Consider the following 18,628-nt stretch of genomic DNA (forward strand, 5'->3'; position numbering starts at 1 on the left):
ATCTCAACCCAAGTGACACACTCACAGCACCATAGGCTACAGTTTTTGGATGACCAATGTAAAAAGTCAGATGAGAAAGGTGAGGGTGCAAGCTAGAAAGGGAAAAGGGGAGAGAGACAGAATCCCTATCTGCCACTAATCAGTTGTTAGTGAGGCTTCTGCATATTAATGTAACCGCTGTGAGTTTAGATGGACAGAGTGCAAACTCTGATTGCTCTGCTGCTGATTGTAGCTGCTGATGAGGGTTTTGTCCTTTTCCTACTCCACTCTGATAGTCGTGATAATTTGATCAACCAGTGACAGGTACAAATGATGATGAATGAAAAACCCTAATACTAACCATAAGCTAGCATCTAACCACAAACTCAAACCATACACCTCACCCAAAACTAACCCCAACTATCTTAACCATAATCACTCTACGCCAGTCGTGTCCAAACTCGGTCCTCGAAGGCCGGAATCCTTCAGGTTTTGGATGTTTCCATGCTCCAATGAACACGATCTTTATCAGGCTTATGCACAGCTTGCTGGTGAGCTTCAGGTGTGTTGGAAAAGAGTAACATCCAAAACCTGCAGGATTCCAGCCCTCGCGTTCTGAGTTTGGGCACCACTGCTCTACACTAACAACAGACCAAGCTCTTAAGTCCAACTGCTCTAAATCTAACCCAACCATAACTAATCTTACACTGAATCAAACCCTACCATAACACAGCCCTAACCTCAAACTAGTCCAAACACCTAAACCCCTGACAATCAAATCTACCCCTAACCATTAGGACCCTTATTAAAATCCTTACCTCTAACACCAATCTTACCCTAACTCGCGAGCACCTTAAACCTAATACTACACTAAACTAACCCCACAATTACATAATCTTAAACATTAAACCAACCCTAACTACATTTCATATCTAACCCTTCCCTAATTCTAAACATTACCTTAACCTTACTTACCCGAACACCTTAACCACAACACCAAACCTGACTGTAAGCATAAACCTAACCCTACTCACCCTTAACTTTACCTTAACAACCTTGTTGAGTTTCTTGCCTGCCTCCCCAGACAATAGCACAAATTGTTCCCTCCCAGGTACATTTTCAGTGTGTGGTGGGAGTGTGCGTGTGTGTGTGCACGTGGGCACGCTAAGCCGCGACTTGTGCTCAATCTCGGGCCCATAATACGCTTTAAAGCAGGCAGCACAACCTGCAGACTCAGCTGCGGCGGGTCATCAAAAATGATTCAAAGGGAGAAATCCCATTTAACCCGAAAAACCTCAAAGCCTGTGTTCCACAGAGCTCGGTCCAAATAGGCGCCCTGCTTGCCAATTGCCGCTATAAAAGTCTCACGTCACAGGACAACATATTTGTCCATCTCCAATCCACTGAAGGACAATAAGGGCTCTATTATGCTTGCAAACATATTTAGAACTACCCTCGAAATGACTTCAATCCCAATTTTAATTTCTATAGCAGATAAAAAAATAATGAATTAACGCAACATATTTGAGTGGAATCGGTGTTGTAGAACCTGCGCATTACCACTCCCCTGTGTCTCTTGTAACTCTCAGTAGGCGTTCATTAATGGCAGCCTGATGAATGTAGCTCTCAAGATGATAGACAGCGATGAATAAAGCCTCCATGTTACCTTGCGAAAGTGTCAGCTCCTTTTTTACGACCGTGTCACGGCACGGAAGAAGCGAGAGACGACGACGCTGCGGTGTTGTTGTGTCTGCGCTCATCAATGTAATGACACAATAATAATGATAACGTATGCGCAGGCCACAATGGCAGCCTCATTAAAGTTAACCGTCTGTACCTTTGTATTAGGATAGATGATCTTTCCATTGGGAGGTGATTTGTGCATTAGAACTGTTTGTTTTGTAAGCTCTCGTGGTAGTCTACCGATATTATAGACCGCGAAAGTGGAGGTGATCCATGATTGCCATGGCAACACCCAAGACAAATCCTCCTTATTAGCGGTTGCATATTAAAGCTGTTATTTTGTAGCCATGTTACTACGCAGTTTGGAGAACATTGGCCTTCAAACATAAAAAGCAAAAAAAAATCAGGATAGGTGAAGAAAAGAAACATTTGATAAATGTCAAAACAGACTTTCACCACATCCATCTATTTAAATCCTTCCCAGAATATTTCACTTACATGATTCCTTTATGTTTGAATTCTATAATAAAATGATGGCCATGCTCGACTCTTGAATGAAAATGCAACTTTTATGCACCTCATTGAGCAGCCTCTGCTCAGGAAGAGCTCTGCGGATGTTAACGCAATCCCTCGAAAGGCAAAAGAGGTCAATAAAACTCACACATTACTTGACTTCCCTTTAACACGACCTTCCACTTGGCTGAGAAGATTTTGCAGAAAGCAATGCAATGACTAAAACATTATATTCTGAAATTTTGATGGGAAGGAAGCAGATTCTGGTGGTCTGGCTGATTTCTTCTATGATTTCGCTCTTCTATTAATTTACGATGTGAATCAATATTTCTCCAAGCTTAAGATGCTGTGAAATAAATCCCTCATGGCACATAATCCACAGTAGCATTGTTAACGTTTTTGGGTTGTTTTTTGATATTTTACCGATTTGACATGTCATCATCATTGCGCTCTCTTTTTAAAAAAAAAAATTATTATTATTTTTTTTTTGTATGTGGGTGAGCATGTGTATGTGCGAGTGTGTGTGTGTGTATTCATTAGTTCACCTAAAACCTATTAAAAAATCCCATACCGCTCACAGCAGCATTGTTAACGTTTTTGGGTTCATGCGATGGAGTGAAAAAGACACAAAGCAGAAAACCATGTTCACACATGTGTTGGGATTCCAGAATTTCTCGTCATTTTTTCAAGCTACAATTTATTAAAGGGGTTGGTTGCTGTCCCTTTAAATCCTTTGGTTTGGTGGATCGATTAGGAGATTGACAAAACAGGAGCTCCATTACATCAAATGCATATCTATTAGCAGGTGTCGCTCCCTGATGACGTTTTTTCTTGCCCACAAACAATAAGAAAACATTACCCACACGACTTCCCCCCCATAACAGATCCTGCTGGGCATGAAAACACAGAGCGCACCCGCTCTCTCCCCGGCAAGCGGAAACAGTTGGCTGCTGCCGCCAAGCGCTCGTCACGAGGGCCGAACGGGGATGTGTGTGCGCGTCTTGTTGACGCCATTAACATTTTTTAATAAACACCTTGCGGAGCTGGTGACAGCAGAAGGCATCCTACTTGACATGCTCCCTCCCCCGGGCTCGCGCAAACAGCTGTTGTGAGCGGCCAGACACGCCGGTTGAGAATACACACTTTACCATGCGCTATGTCTCATGGGGACTGTCGTATCTTTTAATGTGTGACGACTTAAAGGAGACATATTAGGCAGTTTAAGAGTTCCCATGTGTCTTGATAACACATTTGTGACATGGTTTTGTCAAAATACCCAAAGGATCAAGACTTAAACACAATTTTCATGCTGAAATCAACCCGTTTATGGCTCATGGCCCTGTCAATATGCTCTGATGGTTTCCTTAAATTCGGTTCTTTTATTGCCATTTTGCACTCAATTTGTAGCCCCTTCAGACCCGCATTTTTTCTTCTGGGCAAAATTTCGTTGTTTTGTTGTTGTTGTTGTGATTTTTACTCTTTTCCCACGTAAGACCAACATGGAATTTTTTTCGGGCTTATCTTATTATATATTTAGTTTTTATAGTGGACGCCCGGGTAATATGGCTGTAACGTGTTGTAAATTTACCAAGCTTAAATGCAACATTTTTAACATGAACGTCATGCAAATCAACTTGCGATTGTGATTGATTAGTTAAGATCCAATTGTGAACCAGAAGTGTTGACATCATCCAAATTAAAGCACTTTAAGAGTTTGGTATGAAGTTTCATCTTATAACGTATAATTAATACATAAATTGACCAGTTGCTGTCATACCCCCCCCCCCCCCTCCCAAACATAAGTACATAAGTGCTCTGGGATATATTTGTGCTGGAAATTTTCAATTTTGCCCGTTGTTTGGTGGGGACAGAGAGTTCAATCTTGTTCAAACTAACAAGAAACATGTTGTCATTATCAAGGAGATCAAATAAATGCTCAAACCGCATATCATAGGTTTTTGTTCTGAAGTATTTATTTATTTTTAATGAAAATGAGTTTAACCCTTTGTATTGAACTACTGGAGGGAAAAAAAGTTTTCATAATATTGAAATTTTCCCGAGAAGGACTTTTACATAGTCAATTTAATGGCTAATGGCAGAGCGGCCAGGTCAGCAGAGACTAAAAATGGCCGACTTATAAAGAGCTTATCTACAAACATAGCAATATGAATCAAGCTGAGCTCAGGTAAACAAGCAAACTGTCCTTTGGGGAGGCAAACACCCCGTAGAAAACCACAAAAAAAGAATATCTCATGCACAAATGCATGTTACTGAGGCGACGAAAAAAAAAAGAGAGAAAACAAAAGCATACATCCAGTAAGAGCATTTCCTGCATTGATTGCCCCATAGTGGGACTGCTAAGTATGATATAAAGCCATCACCATATGCCTGTGTTTAAAGTCCCCGTACAACATGAGCTTGGATTATGTTGACAGTGGGAAACGTTATCACAGCTCTGGAATGCACCAGTGTGCTTTTAATCATGTAATGAAGAACACAGTGTATTACACCAGACTTGAAATAAAGCAAAGCGGGTATTAATAGATTTCCTTGATGGGCTTTAAGCTGGAGTTTATCATCCCGTTATTATTATTATTATTATTATGCACACGATTCAAGTCCACTGCCGAAAAGCTTTTTGTTTATTTATTTTTTATCTTTACATGACTCTCTTTTCATTTGGCCTTTGTGTGATGATCATCACAGTGAACATTAGGAGTGTTTAGCCCTCCCCGCTTTGGAGCGCTTTTTTATGGCCTTGGCATACATCGCGTTCCGTCTAATAAACAGAACACAACTGTTAAGGTATGAGCCTCGGCTTATCGGCGCAGCCCAAATAAAAGTGCACATGAAAAGAGACAATCGACTTTGTGAGCCAGCATCCACCCACGTACCTCAACTTACTGTAAACAGCTGAACAGCACAAAGGATTCAAATAACTTTCCCCCCCCCCCAAGTACAAGGCATTGTTTCAAATGTATTTGTTGCCAAAAGAAAAATAGTCACATCTATCTATCTATCTATCTATCTATCTATCTATCTATCTATCTATCTATCTATCTATCTATCTATCTATCTATCTATCTATCTATCTATCGAGCTATCGAGCTATCGAGCTATCTATCGAGCTATCGAGCTATCTATCGAGCTATCTATCGAGCTATCTATCGAGCTATCTATCGAGCTATCTATCGAGCTATCTATCGAGCTATCTATCAAGCTATCGAGCTATCTATCAAGCTGGTATACCTGGCTAGCTAGCTAGCTAGTATATCTAGCTAGTTAGTTAGCTAGCTAGCTAGTATATCTAGCTAGTATATCTAGCTAGTATATCTAGCTAGTATATCTAGCAAGTTAGTTAGCGAGCTAGTATATCTAGCTAGTTACTTAGCTAGCTAGCGAGCTAGGTATCCACTGTTCTATCTATCTATCTATCTATCTATCTATCTATCTATCTATCTATCTATCTATCTATCTATCTATCTATCTATCTATCTATCTATCTATCTATCTATCTATCTATCTATCTATCTATCGAGCTAGCTATCGAGCTAGCTATCGAGCTATCTATCGAGCTATCTATCAAGCTGGTATACCTGGCTAGCTAGCTAGCTAGTTAGTATATCTAGCTAGTATATCTAGCAAGTTAGTTAGCGAGCTAGTATATCTAGCTAGTTACTTAGCTAGCTAGCGAGCTAGGTATCCACTGTACTATCTATCTATCTATCTATCTATCTATCTATCTATCTATCTATCTATCTATCTATCTATCTATCTATCTATCTATCTATCTATCTATCTATCTATCTATCTATCTATCTATCTATCTATCTATCTATCTATCTTTCTTTCTTTCTTTTGCAAATTTCAATTCTGATCTGAAAAATGTACCAAAGCAACTGAGGAAAAACTGTTCCGTGAACTATGCTGTTTTTTATTCCAAATGGAACTGGGGCAATAGTCAAAGTGGAGGGAATTATGAACTTCCATCAAGCATCTGTGGGGCAATCTATGCCGCGCACAGGAGACGCGCACGTAATCTTGATTTACAGCATTTTTTGCAAAGAAAAGCAGGCAACTATTGCCACATCAAGGTGTGCCACACTGATCGATGCCTACTCATAAAGACTGACTGGTGTAATAAAGGCCAAAGGCGTTGCAACACAGTAGAAATTTGAAGGTCTACATATGTTTTTATCGTTATATTTTTCACTTGGAAAATTTCATTTTTTAAGTTGTCATGGTTAAAGTGTCCATCCCTACTGTATCTGACTTCATGTTGTGTACTGCCAATTAAATTCTCTAAGGTGAGGTCAAATGAAATGAAAAAAAAAAAAAAATTCTGTCTTTCACCATCATAAAAATAACATACCATATTGATTATTTTTCAGCGACTGCTAGTTATTTACAATCATTGCATCCCTCAGCACGCAGATAGACTGCTTCTCACATTATTTTTGCCCCCCCCCCCTCCAGATTTATTAGACATGGTTTGGCTAACTGGAGGCTGGGAGAGCTCCTCCTCGCCGAATTACGGAAATCATCTCCCATTAAGCATTTTAATGGGGAGTCGAAATTCAAGGACACCCTCAATGTTATGATTATCACTTCAAAGACAAGCTGTTGACACTCTGCAAAGTGGTAACCATGTCATGAATGAATCATGAGCGTTTCCTTTTGGTCAGAGGGCTCTTCCTCCTCCCGGCGGTGCAGTGGGCCGCGTTTGTCGTCCTCTGCAGTGACAGGTGGGCCCGCGGATGGAAGGACATTGTTTTCCAGGCAGGGATGAAGGGAGAGGGACTTTTGTCGGTCGTCCGTGCGCCTTGATCGCGCGTTGTCGTGCCGGGATAAACGTCATGTTAATCGGCTTTAATGCCGCATGTCGACAGGCGAGTGTCATTGAATCGCCTCGGAGTATTCCGGAGTCTCTTATGAGTCGACAACGGTTCCACATATTGTCACTTTCACCGTCAGAGGGTACACATATTGGACCTTCACATGCACACTTGAATGAAATACAAATTATACTGATCTTCATTGGCTATGACTATTTTTCTTTCTTTCTCACAAGTACCCAATGTTACATAGGTACATTTGGGAGCCATAGCAACAGAAGTCATGATAATGAACCCAGCCAACCATGTTAGAAAGGAACATTACGGCCACAAAATAATAGCGAGAGAAAAAGATTAGCCATGACTGTCAATTTGAAAATAATGAAATAATAAAAGACAAATGTAAAAAGTCAATTTTGTAGTTTTTTTGTAATTCTGTGAGTAAATAAGTAGCAAATGTTCTTTATTTTGTTGGTGACATACTTCCAGGACGGAAACAGGTGGTACTTAACATGTCAAATTTTGACATGAAAATCCCTCGGTGGAGAATCAGTATTAAAGCAGGATTAAGCTTTTGTTGTCAACTTCTCTGTATTTTTTTTTTCCTTCTTTGGGGTTTAAAGGCAGAAATGTTTGTGTCTGTCACACACCTACTTCACCTCAGCTTATCTCCAATGTGTTTCATCACAAACAACTGGAACCAAGTATGTATCATGTGACCAAAGGCATTACATGGCTGTATTGGAGAATCCTGTATTCATACACTACCATTAAAAATTTTTGAGACAGTTTTATTAAGTTGAACTTTTCACTGGTAGTATACATACATAGACATTGCAGCTATACATTTGATAAATTATGAGAATAACATTTCAATGAATTTTTGTCATACCAACACATGTTTCCTGATATAGCATAAAATGTTATCCAAGGTCCCAGTTAGACCAGTAAGTCCCAAGACTTGTGAAACAGAACAGCACAAATCAGGTCAAATAAACATGAAATAGAAATACGGGAGATAATAAGGTCATTTTAAATAAAACACAAAATGCAGTTAAAAGAATGATAGATGATGTAAATATTACAGTTTTATTTACCTTAAAGTGGAAGTCAACCTTAAACATTTCTTGACAATAATATGTTATATGTAACCTCACTAGTCTAAACATGACATTCTGATTAATATTACATTTTTGGAATATGAGTAATGAAGCAAAATCCAGGTGATTTCATCCATTTCATGGGGCGGCCATTTTGCTACTTACTGTCAACTGAAGATGACATCAATGTTGCTCAGGGATCAGGCAATAACCAATTACAGCTCACCTGTGTTCTGAAGCTGACCTGTGGTTGGTTGTTACCTGACCAACGGTGACGTCCTCTTCAGTCGACAGCAAATGGCAAAATGAGATGGATAAAAAGGCTTAATTTATATTCCACTAACGCAATATAAACCAGAATACCATATTTAGATTAGTGGGGCAGCATAGAACATATTCTAAAGACTTTGCATTACAAGTAAAACGTTGTATTGTTTCCACAGTAAAATGGAAACTTAACCCCCAAAAAAGTCGTAATGTTGCAGGAATAAAGTTGTAATATTACCAAAGTCTCAATATTGCAAGTAAAAAGTCACCAAGTTAAGTGAATAAAGTCACAATATTAGGAGAATGAAAAAATGTTGGTCATCTGACAGATATGGGTCAATCTGTCCTCCGTGGTGAGGAAATGTTTGGCGGGTGGTCAAGTGGCGCCGAGTCAAAGGTCAGTCTTGAATTCCTACCGCCCCTCCTTGTTTTTCCCCCCCGTGGACCGCTCCCCACACAAGCTGGCGGGCCGTCGAGGTCTCGGACGACGGCTGTGATCTTTGGCCAAGCGGCGTCTCCACCAGCCCGGTCAGACCGGATCCTCTTGTTCCCCGGCCAACTGGCCTCCTTCCCCTACCGAGCCGGGGCCAGCGCTCCTCCTCGTTTCGTATGCTCGGCACTTCTCTAGGCCCACCGTGGATGCCAGCCGTCCCTGGGCGCCCTCTGAAGCCTCACCAGAGAGGAGGATTAAACAGATTTATCTATTTTTTTTTTCAGAAGAGCGTAATCATCTATAATCTCAAATTCTAGGCCTCTTGATAATGAACCGGGGGCTGTTTAGGCCATTTGGATCAGCTCCCCCAGGTCACCTACTTAAACCATGAAATGGACCTGTCAGGACAGCGAAGCAAAGTCTCGGTGAGGAAATGGAGTTAAGGTGGCCAGCGGGGAGCTTGTAAAGTCGACTTCTCGTCTTGCGCGGGCCCGACGCTGACGACGGTTTGGCCGGCGACCACTCGTCTATTGATCCCGGAAACCCTCAGGAAGTTAAGCTCTCATCCGACATGTAACGGGGAGGATGAAAAAGCAGACGGGGACATGTGCTCACTCTAATCTTTGAAAACTAAGAAGTGGAGCAGCATTTTAATTTACTAGGCTAAGGCAGAAATGAAGGAGGGGGCCCGAGTGTCCATCCCGATTCAGAAAATGTGAACATTATAATGTTTCAGAGGGAAAACCAAACCAAACTTATTTGAGACTTTTTCACAATGACGTACAGTGGAACCTCGTTTTTTGTGATTAATCCAAAAGTCTGACTAAAACCGAAATGTATGAAATATTTGCAATAGTGGAGAATAATAATGAGACAATTGCAGTGTGTAGATGTGTGTGTGTGAATTCTATTCAGGTGTAGGCGACATGTTTTCAAATTAGCTTCGCCATAATACATTAGATGTGAGAGAAGGGCGAAGATGGTGGACGCAATGATACAAAAAACAATGAATCTGACAGGGCTAACAAAAAACGAAAAAGAATATCCTGACAGGTGTGAAAATTCTGTATTTTTTCCTCTCGAACGCCCGTGAGACAATAAGGTTGGCAGTGAAGAAGTGTGGCAAAGTTGTTTATGCCAACTTTGTTTCAGCACTTAACAAGAGTATGAGTAAAGACAAAGAAAGAAAATCAAGCAGTGAATTAAATGAGCGACATTTGCACATCTAACAGATGCCACATATTTGTCAGAAAAAGTTAAAATTGAATAAAATTGTAATGTTATTAATAAATGTACAGTATTTCCCGTGAAAATTGTAAAGTTAAGTATAAAGATTTGAGAAACTCATAATGTTATGAGAACAGGTTCTTTTGTTCAAGAAAGTCGTAACATTATATTCATAATTTTGTGGAAAAAGGTTCTGTTATGAAGATGTAAAACGACAAATTATTACATTAAAGAATTACAGAAGCTTGCAAGAAAATAGTCAAAATTTCCCTCCCAAAAATTTTCCTTAGCAAAAAATGTCTGATTATCTTAACGTACAGTAAGAAAAATTAACTCATTCAAACCCAAAAATGTGTAAACCCGGGTTTTTTTATACTTTTCCTCCACTCCCAAAAACGTATGTATACGTTTTTTTAATGTTTTTTTTTTCTCCTTTTAATGCTAGAGCATACAGAAGGCTTTGAACAGCCTCTAAGCTGAAGAGAATGCTTGAAGCTGGTAGTTATTACAAAAACGGCCAGCAGGTGTCAGCAGAGTATAAGAGTTCAACCAGGTCCATGATGCAACAAGTTCTTTTTGACAGTGTTTTCAACAGGAATGTGAATAATGATGAAACTTAGCTATATTATAATGCTGCAAAACGAACACAGATACAATTATACTTTTTTTTCCTGATGAAAGAAGAGACTCCAATCTTTCTTTTGGTAGGTTCCATGTTTTTATAGCAATAGAACACAATATCCTGTGGGACTTGCAAAAATCAGTGAAAATCCTGTAAAACAGCCAGGAGCGAAGGGGCTTACTTCAGTGAAAATGGCTGGGAGTGAATGAGTTTTTAAGTATGTGCTTGAAAACATTTTCCTGTAAAAAAATTACAATAATAATAGTAATAAAATATAACTTTATTTTCTAAAATACACACAATTTTCCATCAAGTGCTTTGACATCAGATTACATATTGTAGGTACATAATATATTGTTGTGTGAGTGTGAGTGTGAATAGTTAATTTACAGTATATGCCCTGTGATTGGCTAGCAATCAGTCTAGGATGAACCCCATCTTCATCCAAAGTCAGCTGTTACTGTACATGGACAGTTATTCCTTTCAATTAGACTTGGTGTTCCCCAGGCATCAGTCCTTAGCCCCATTTTAGCCCCACCACATCACAGAAATACAACACTACTGCTATTTACTTTGTAAACTATATGGAAAATGTGTTTTTGATGAACGTGTCTGAAAGGGGAATATGATTTAAATTAGCTAAATTTTCAGGCTATTTTGCAAAAAATAATAATGAATACAACTCACCAGTTTTCTGCGGTCAGTATTCCAGCTTCCGTCTAAAAAAGGTGCACTAGTGCAGACCTCTCCCCACATGTGACGCATGACATGATCATATTCCTCCCCATGTTCCTCTCTTAATCAAAGGCCCAGCGAGCGGCTCGTTTCGCTATAATGGCCTCGCTCGATTACAACGTGTAAAGTACTCCATTAGTTTCTGTGTTCATGAATCATTAAGTGTTGCCAATGATCGGCTAGCTTGATGATGGACTGCGGATGGAGGAAATGGAAAGCCGAGGAGCTGGATGAGGTCACAATGGCTCCGAAACTCCTTTAAGGCTGAATGAACAATCGCGCATGAAGGTGGTCTTGATAGCCGATGGCGAATCTTGAGTGTTGTTCCAGATATGTTGCAGCCGTGCCTCTGAACGCTAACCTATGCTAACGCAGTAGTATATAACACACCCACACTAAATACAAAACCAATAGGCAGTACCTGTAAGTTGTAACGTTATCATTTATTTATACTTTTTCAACCTTTTTTTTAATTTTATTTAGTATTTAATTTGTTAACTAAATAATTTCTAAATATTTACAGCGTTTTAGCCATGCTAGAGAATATCAGCACGTATTGCTATATGCACCTCTGAATAGGCACCCTTCCAAAAGCTCAGTAAACTTGATTCTTTAGCTGCACTTTTTACCCAATATACTCTTTTTTTTTTTTTGCACTACTACAGCATCTTAGCCCAGAGATATGTAAAGAAATGATGGTTAGCGCTATAATAAAGTAAAATGAAGTGAGAGAGGTGACTAAATGGGGCAGGGGATTTGAACCATTCCTGCAATTGATTATTCTGGGCAATGTGAGGTTATATGATAGATTATTGTTATATGGCTGGTGATAGTTCAGTATTAATCAATAATGAATCCAGTGATAGGGAAAATTCGAATATGAGCGTAAAATAATACAATAATAAGTTATATGTGACCTCACTAGTCTAAACATGACATGATTAATATTACATTTGTTGAATAAGAGTTATGAAGCCAAATCCAGCCATTTTTATCCATCCCAGGGGGCGGCCATTTTGCCACTTGCTGTCGACTGAAGATGACATCAATGTTGCTCAGGGCTGAGGTAACAACCAATCACAGCTTAGCTTCAGAAAACAAGTGAGCTGTGATTGGTCATTGCATGACTGAGCAACTGTGATGTCATCTTCAGTCGACAGAAAGTGGCAAAATGGCCGCTCCCTAAGATGAATAAGAACGGCTAGATTTTGCTGCTTTACTCATATTCTACTCACGTAATATTAATCAGAATACCATATTTAGACCAGTGGGGCTGCATAGAACATATTATTGTCCAAAAATATATTTTGGGTTCATTTCCACTTGACATTATGAATATTATTTGAGAGCATTTTCATATACAATATCTGTAGAAGATGTTATATGTGATCTGCTAGTTTAGTATATCGTGATATTTATCACATCGTGATAATTATCGTATCATGACGTTTGGATATTGTTACATCCTTAGGCAAACGTATGCTTTGTTGCCATTTTGTGGCTTCTATCAGCAATTACAACGTTTTTTTAGGATGGATGTCAAATTATCATCCTAAAAATAGTATGCCTATGCCTTTTTGCAGCGTGTGACCATGTGAAAACTAATTTATTCTGTGACATTCCTCAAAACGTTAAAACCGAGGACCCGATGTAATATTACTTCAAAAATACATTTCGTACAAATGAATAAAAAACAGCTGTAAACATGTACACGTTTGCCTTTGTAAGATAGTATGAGGACATTTTGTTGACTTTTGTGTGTGTTTGTGTGTGTGTGTGTGGGGGGCGGGGAATTGGGCAAAACAAATAGGCTGCTAGAAAGTTGTTGCACAGATAAAGTTTCACCTTGAAGGAGTCATAAAAAGAGCGCCTGAGGGAGAGTCTGGAGCGGGTGGGGGGAGTCGGCGAAGATGGCGTCGCAGAGGCGCAGCCGGCACAGACTGTTATCCGTAAAAGCCGCGTGGCGCTCGGCGGCATGAAATTGATGAGTTCATCGTTGTCTCGTTATTGCCATGATGGATCAGATCGGCGACTTAATGACTCACCGACGCAAAACGTAAGCGACCGGCTTCAGCGGTGGCGTCCATTAGCGGCGAGTTCCCGCCTGCGCTTAAAACTAAATTAATTATTATGCCCCAGCTTTAATTATTGTCATGAATGGCATTAATGAATGATTCACGCTCAATATTGATGATGCTGTCATGGTTGCTTTTTTGGGGGGTTATTTTAAGCTTTCATTTTTAATTTCTTTGTTGATGCTACACAAGGCACAATGAGACAAAATGAAATAGTGCAAGCCTATGTAATAGAATGCAAGCTATAATAAAAAAAGTGGGAAGAATAGCATAACCACCGCTCATCTTCCTCCACTCATCCATCCATCCTTTCCCTGTCTCCTCATTTCTTGCCATTGTTAATGCTCAGCCCCTAATGGCCATGGCGTCTACCCTGACAAGACTTAAAAAGGTTCGTCTGCCTCCTCCATCCCCGTACTTATTTAATAATGAGCCCACACGAAAGCAGAGTGTCTATTCATAATGGGCCACCGCGGAGGAGCCTTGTCGGTTGCCATACAAATGGCGGCCCGCCGAAGCAATGCAAAGGCGGAGCTCTAATTGAGCAATGAATGAGCCCGCGGCTGCTGACTGACTCAACCTGTCAATATGCGAACTCATCAAACTCACCTTGACAAAAACAACAGCGTTCTTTACAAGTGCTTCGCGTTGTTAGCATCACGACGGTTGTTTTTATGTTTACAGATTTTTTCAGTCACTTTGGTACATTTCTCAGATCACAATTGAATTTCTCAAAACTACTTGTTGACTCATTGTCACTAGTAGCCTACACACGAAATGTGAATGTTCCACAAACACAGAAGCATAACTTTCAGTTGTCATCAAAATGTAGGTGGCAGTTTACAGCACAGAAAATCCCTCCAGAGAACACTGTTATATTGAAAACACGACAAAGCAATCTATTCGTACACAATGACACGAAGGCTTGTCATTCTGTCAGCACTGACATTTTCAGTGGCACAGATATTTACTTTTGAGAGCTATAATAAGGATTTTATGAAAGAAAATGGCTTTTGCAGATGAACTCTGATTTTTTTTTTGGTGCTATTTGTACGAATTGTTTTGAAAAATGCATTTGCTGTTTTGCAATTTTCCATTTTGACCTCAGAAATGTACCAAGGTGACAATTCTGACCTGAGCAATGTACCAAAGCAACAAGAAAAACTGCAAAAGGTACTAAATGTAAATGACAATAGCAAATCTGAACAATGGTACAAGTTTTGAAATACTGGTTTTGAGACTTCACATGCATTAGAAGTCACATTTGTTTTTGTAATATTGTAAATATCAGATTTAACAAAAAAAAATCATGCCATTTTATTTTTAGCAAAGTTAGATTTTATTGATTTAATTTTTTTAAATAAATATTTTAAGCTATAAATAAATATTTTTATTTATAAAAGTCAAAATGGAGATGATCTGAATTGTGCTGACATTGTAATGGAGAACTCTGACCACAGGCCATATTTTGATCCTTACTGTTTACTTACTTAGCAAGATTATGCAAAGACAGATCAGCCTCTTGCAATGTATATTATTGAATATCATTATAGTTATAAAGTTCACATGCCGAGCATGAATCCATTGAGTTTTGGTGCAAATCCCCCGCCATCTGCTGCGGGAACGCAAGCTGCTAGACAATCAAGTCCAAATGTTTAGTATTGTGTTCTTCTCAATACAATTGCACTTTATTGAAATGATTCAGGTTCAGGTCAGACTCTGGTTGGTAACCCGGTGGCTAGTAGGTAATGTCTGGTCGGTGTGAGATTTCCCTTTCCTTTCTTTTCTTTGATCCTTCCTCGGGTCTCCTGACAACTTCACGACTCGAGCTGGATTCTGAAGTATTCGGTTTAGGTGAACGGTATGCGGTTTTTAATAGGTTTTAGGTGAACTAATGAATACACACTCACACGCACGCGCACACACACACACACACACCACGCACATGCACATACACGTACTCACCCACATACAAAATAAAAATTAATAATAATTTTTAAAAAATCAATAAATAAAAAGAGAGAAAAAAAAAGATTCAGGTTATTAAACAATTTTTCACACAAAAAAAAATACAATTTGCTCATCTTGAAATGATTACGTTTGTCATTTCAACAAAAGCCAAAAGGAATCCCTGCAACTGTTGCCATGTTGACACTGATGCATTAACCACATCTCTGGCATGCAAAGGTGCGCATGTGTGTTCACACGTACGAACACACATAAGCAGATGATCAATTACTTTCCTATAATTGGACAGAGCTTTAATGAGGCCACTGGATGCAGCCTTGCGCACCTCTGTCAACTCCAGTCACTGACGTTGGTGGCCCAATCAAAGTGTGTGCTCATTAGCATAACTCCATACAGAACCCCAAAAAGCACTTCAAGCAGAGGAGCTTTTTTTTTTTTTTTTTTAATTACATTGTCATCACCACCTGACCCTTTTGCCTTTTTAAAATCACATTGAAACATATTGTTCTTTGAAACAAGAAGTAGAAAAGGTTAATAATCCCTTTAAATCAAAACTGTTATTGTACTCGTATTACAAAATGAAGACTTTGCATTGCACTCAGTGAGATATTTGTACTGTACTTAGTCACTTTTCATCTTTCAAGTTTATTCAGTGCGACAAAAAAAGAAGAAATGGCATCGAGCAGATATACAAGGACTGATTAACAAGGGAGCTGCTGTCCCACGTGCACTAAACTTGACTCGCCTCATGATCACAAGCGCACACACGCACATACAGTACACACACACACACACACAAAATGGGCCACTGATCTACCAAGGCTATATAAAGACAAAGACATTATTTTACAGGTAGCAGTCTGCTCTGGCCTCTATTACAGTCATTATTATACTCGACCACCATTACACCTTTAATCATGCACACCCTCAAGTGTGGAAATCCCTGTTTTAATTGTTTTGTTTTCTTTAAAGCAGAATTCAACATTTAGAAAAGTTCCCAGGTGTCTAATTAAAAAGGTTTCTGACATTTTTAGTTAAAATACACAAAGGATAAAGAATTACTGTACGGCACATTTAAAATCCACTGTATGCCGTTTCAAGAATTTAGTCTCATGCAAATGCTGATCACGGCTTTCGTTGTCGTGACAACACTCATTTAGGGATTTTTTTCGACTCCTCCAGTGATTTTTTTTAAGCTACAAATTTAGCAACTTTTTGTTGCTTAAGTGGAGACTTGAAGCAGTGATTCCTCGCAATGTAGAGATTTTAATCTCTCTGCGCCTCGACTGCAAACAAATGGAGCATGCGCGAAGCCATCACTGCTCATGTTATGTTACGTTATGCTCGTTAATTTGAATCCATGCATTCCCCAAAACCCCGGACTCATCAATACTGTTATGCACTTAACTTTCATAGTGTGCAAAATTTATTTTATTTTCCAAGAAATGTTCCCATTATCATTATTTTATCACAAATGGTTGAAAAAATGTCCATATTATTATTATTATCATCATCATCATCACTATTATTAAACACTATTATTATTATTATTATTATTGGTAGTTGCAGCAGTAGTAGTAGTAGAAACTTGCAATATTTTGGGATATATTAACATCCTATGTGTAAATGTGTTGACTCGTTGACGTGAATATACACTTACGATATTAACTCTTTCACTGCCAGACGTTTTCAGAAACGGGTTGTCCCCACTGCCAGCCGTTTAAGCATTTTGAGTGATCTTTCAAGGTCCACAGAAAATGTTTGGACTATGGAAACACACATACTACCAAATAAAAGATTGGACTCTCAGCTTTCATCAGAAAGAAAAGGTTTGTTTCTACCTTATTCCGTTCTTCAGTAATCAACAATAGAAAATGGTTACTTTCACCGAAATTCTCTCTTTTGAAACAAAAAACGGAGAAAAAGAGCTTTTTGTGAAACGATGTTATTTCATGCACTCTAGTGAATTGTACACTTCTTTTTGTCCATGAATGATGCCACAAACACCTAAATAGTGCTTTACTTCTGTAAAACGCTTTCACCAACAATGAAAAAGTGTTTTTTGATTGCAAAATACGTTTATTTCCATTCAACAGTGTAACAATTTGACAAAACAATTTCGCAAACTATTTACAAATGTGTGCAACTGTGGTACTACTTACAATTATGTGGATGTTTCAAATACAGTTTTTCCTTTTGTAACGCTCTCCTGCGTGCAAGGAGACGCCAGGACTCGCACAACAGTTTACTTTCACTTTCGCATTGGTCCGTTTTGCGTGCAAACGTTACACTTTCTTGACGGCCTTTTTTTCCGGGGAATAAAAAGCAAGTAGCAGACTGTACACACTTCCTCCGATGAATATGCATTGGATTCGGGGCACTCTCCGTCGTCCGATCGAACGTCCGCCTGTGCGTGCTCGGTTATGCTCCGCGTTACGACACCGTCATAGCCGCGTCAGCGGTTCCAATTTCGCCGTCAAGCTCGGATTCACCTTCATCATCATCGATGATGGTCATCGTCGTCATCAATGTACTATTTTAGCGTTGGTCGATGCCTTTCGTCTTGTAAGTGTAGAGCTGCTTGCAAACGCTCGCCATTGCCCGTTCCCTCCTCCATCTAGCTCCATCTAACGTCTTCTACTGCCGCGTCAATGCTTCCCAACCACGGAGTCACCACCCTCATCTTCATCATCGATGATGATCATCGTCGTCAACAATGTGCTCTTTCAGCGATGCTTTTGGTCTTTGAAAAAAAACGGCTCGGGCGTGAGCTCCTCGCGACCGGCCGCCATTTTTCCTTTGTCTTCCATTCTCATCTCCTGCTCGACGCTCTAGCTCCGCCTCTACTGACGCCCACCCGAACTTGTCAAAAGAGTCATCGCTGCCCTCTAGGGGCCAAAAATAGTCATTAGGCACAACAGACCGGCTGGAAACTTTCACCACAGCTCCGGAAGCCTTGCCCGCACCCGTTTCAAAAAAAAAAAATTGGATGACGTCTTTAGACGTCATTGGCAGTGCTCCGTAGGTTTTTACTTGACGTCTATAAACGTCAATGGCAGTGAAAGAGTTAACATTATTTTAACATTGCGAGTTTTGTTCTAATATTTTCAGACTGTTATTATCACATGCCCAAACATGTACACATCAATTTTGGACACGTTTGGACATTAAGTGACAGTGTTTTTTGTTTT

This window comes from Vanacampus margaritifer, chromosome 10, assembly GCF_051991255.1.
Source record: "Vanacampus margaritifer isolate UIUO_Vmar chromosome 10, RoL_Vmar_1.0, whole genome shotgun sequence".
NCBI classification, from domain to species: Eukaryota; Metazoa; Chordata; class Actinopteri; order Syngnathiformes; family Syngnathidae; genus Vanacampus; species Vanacampus margaritifer.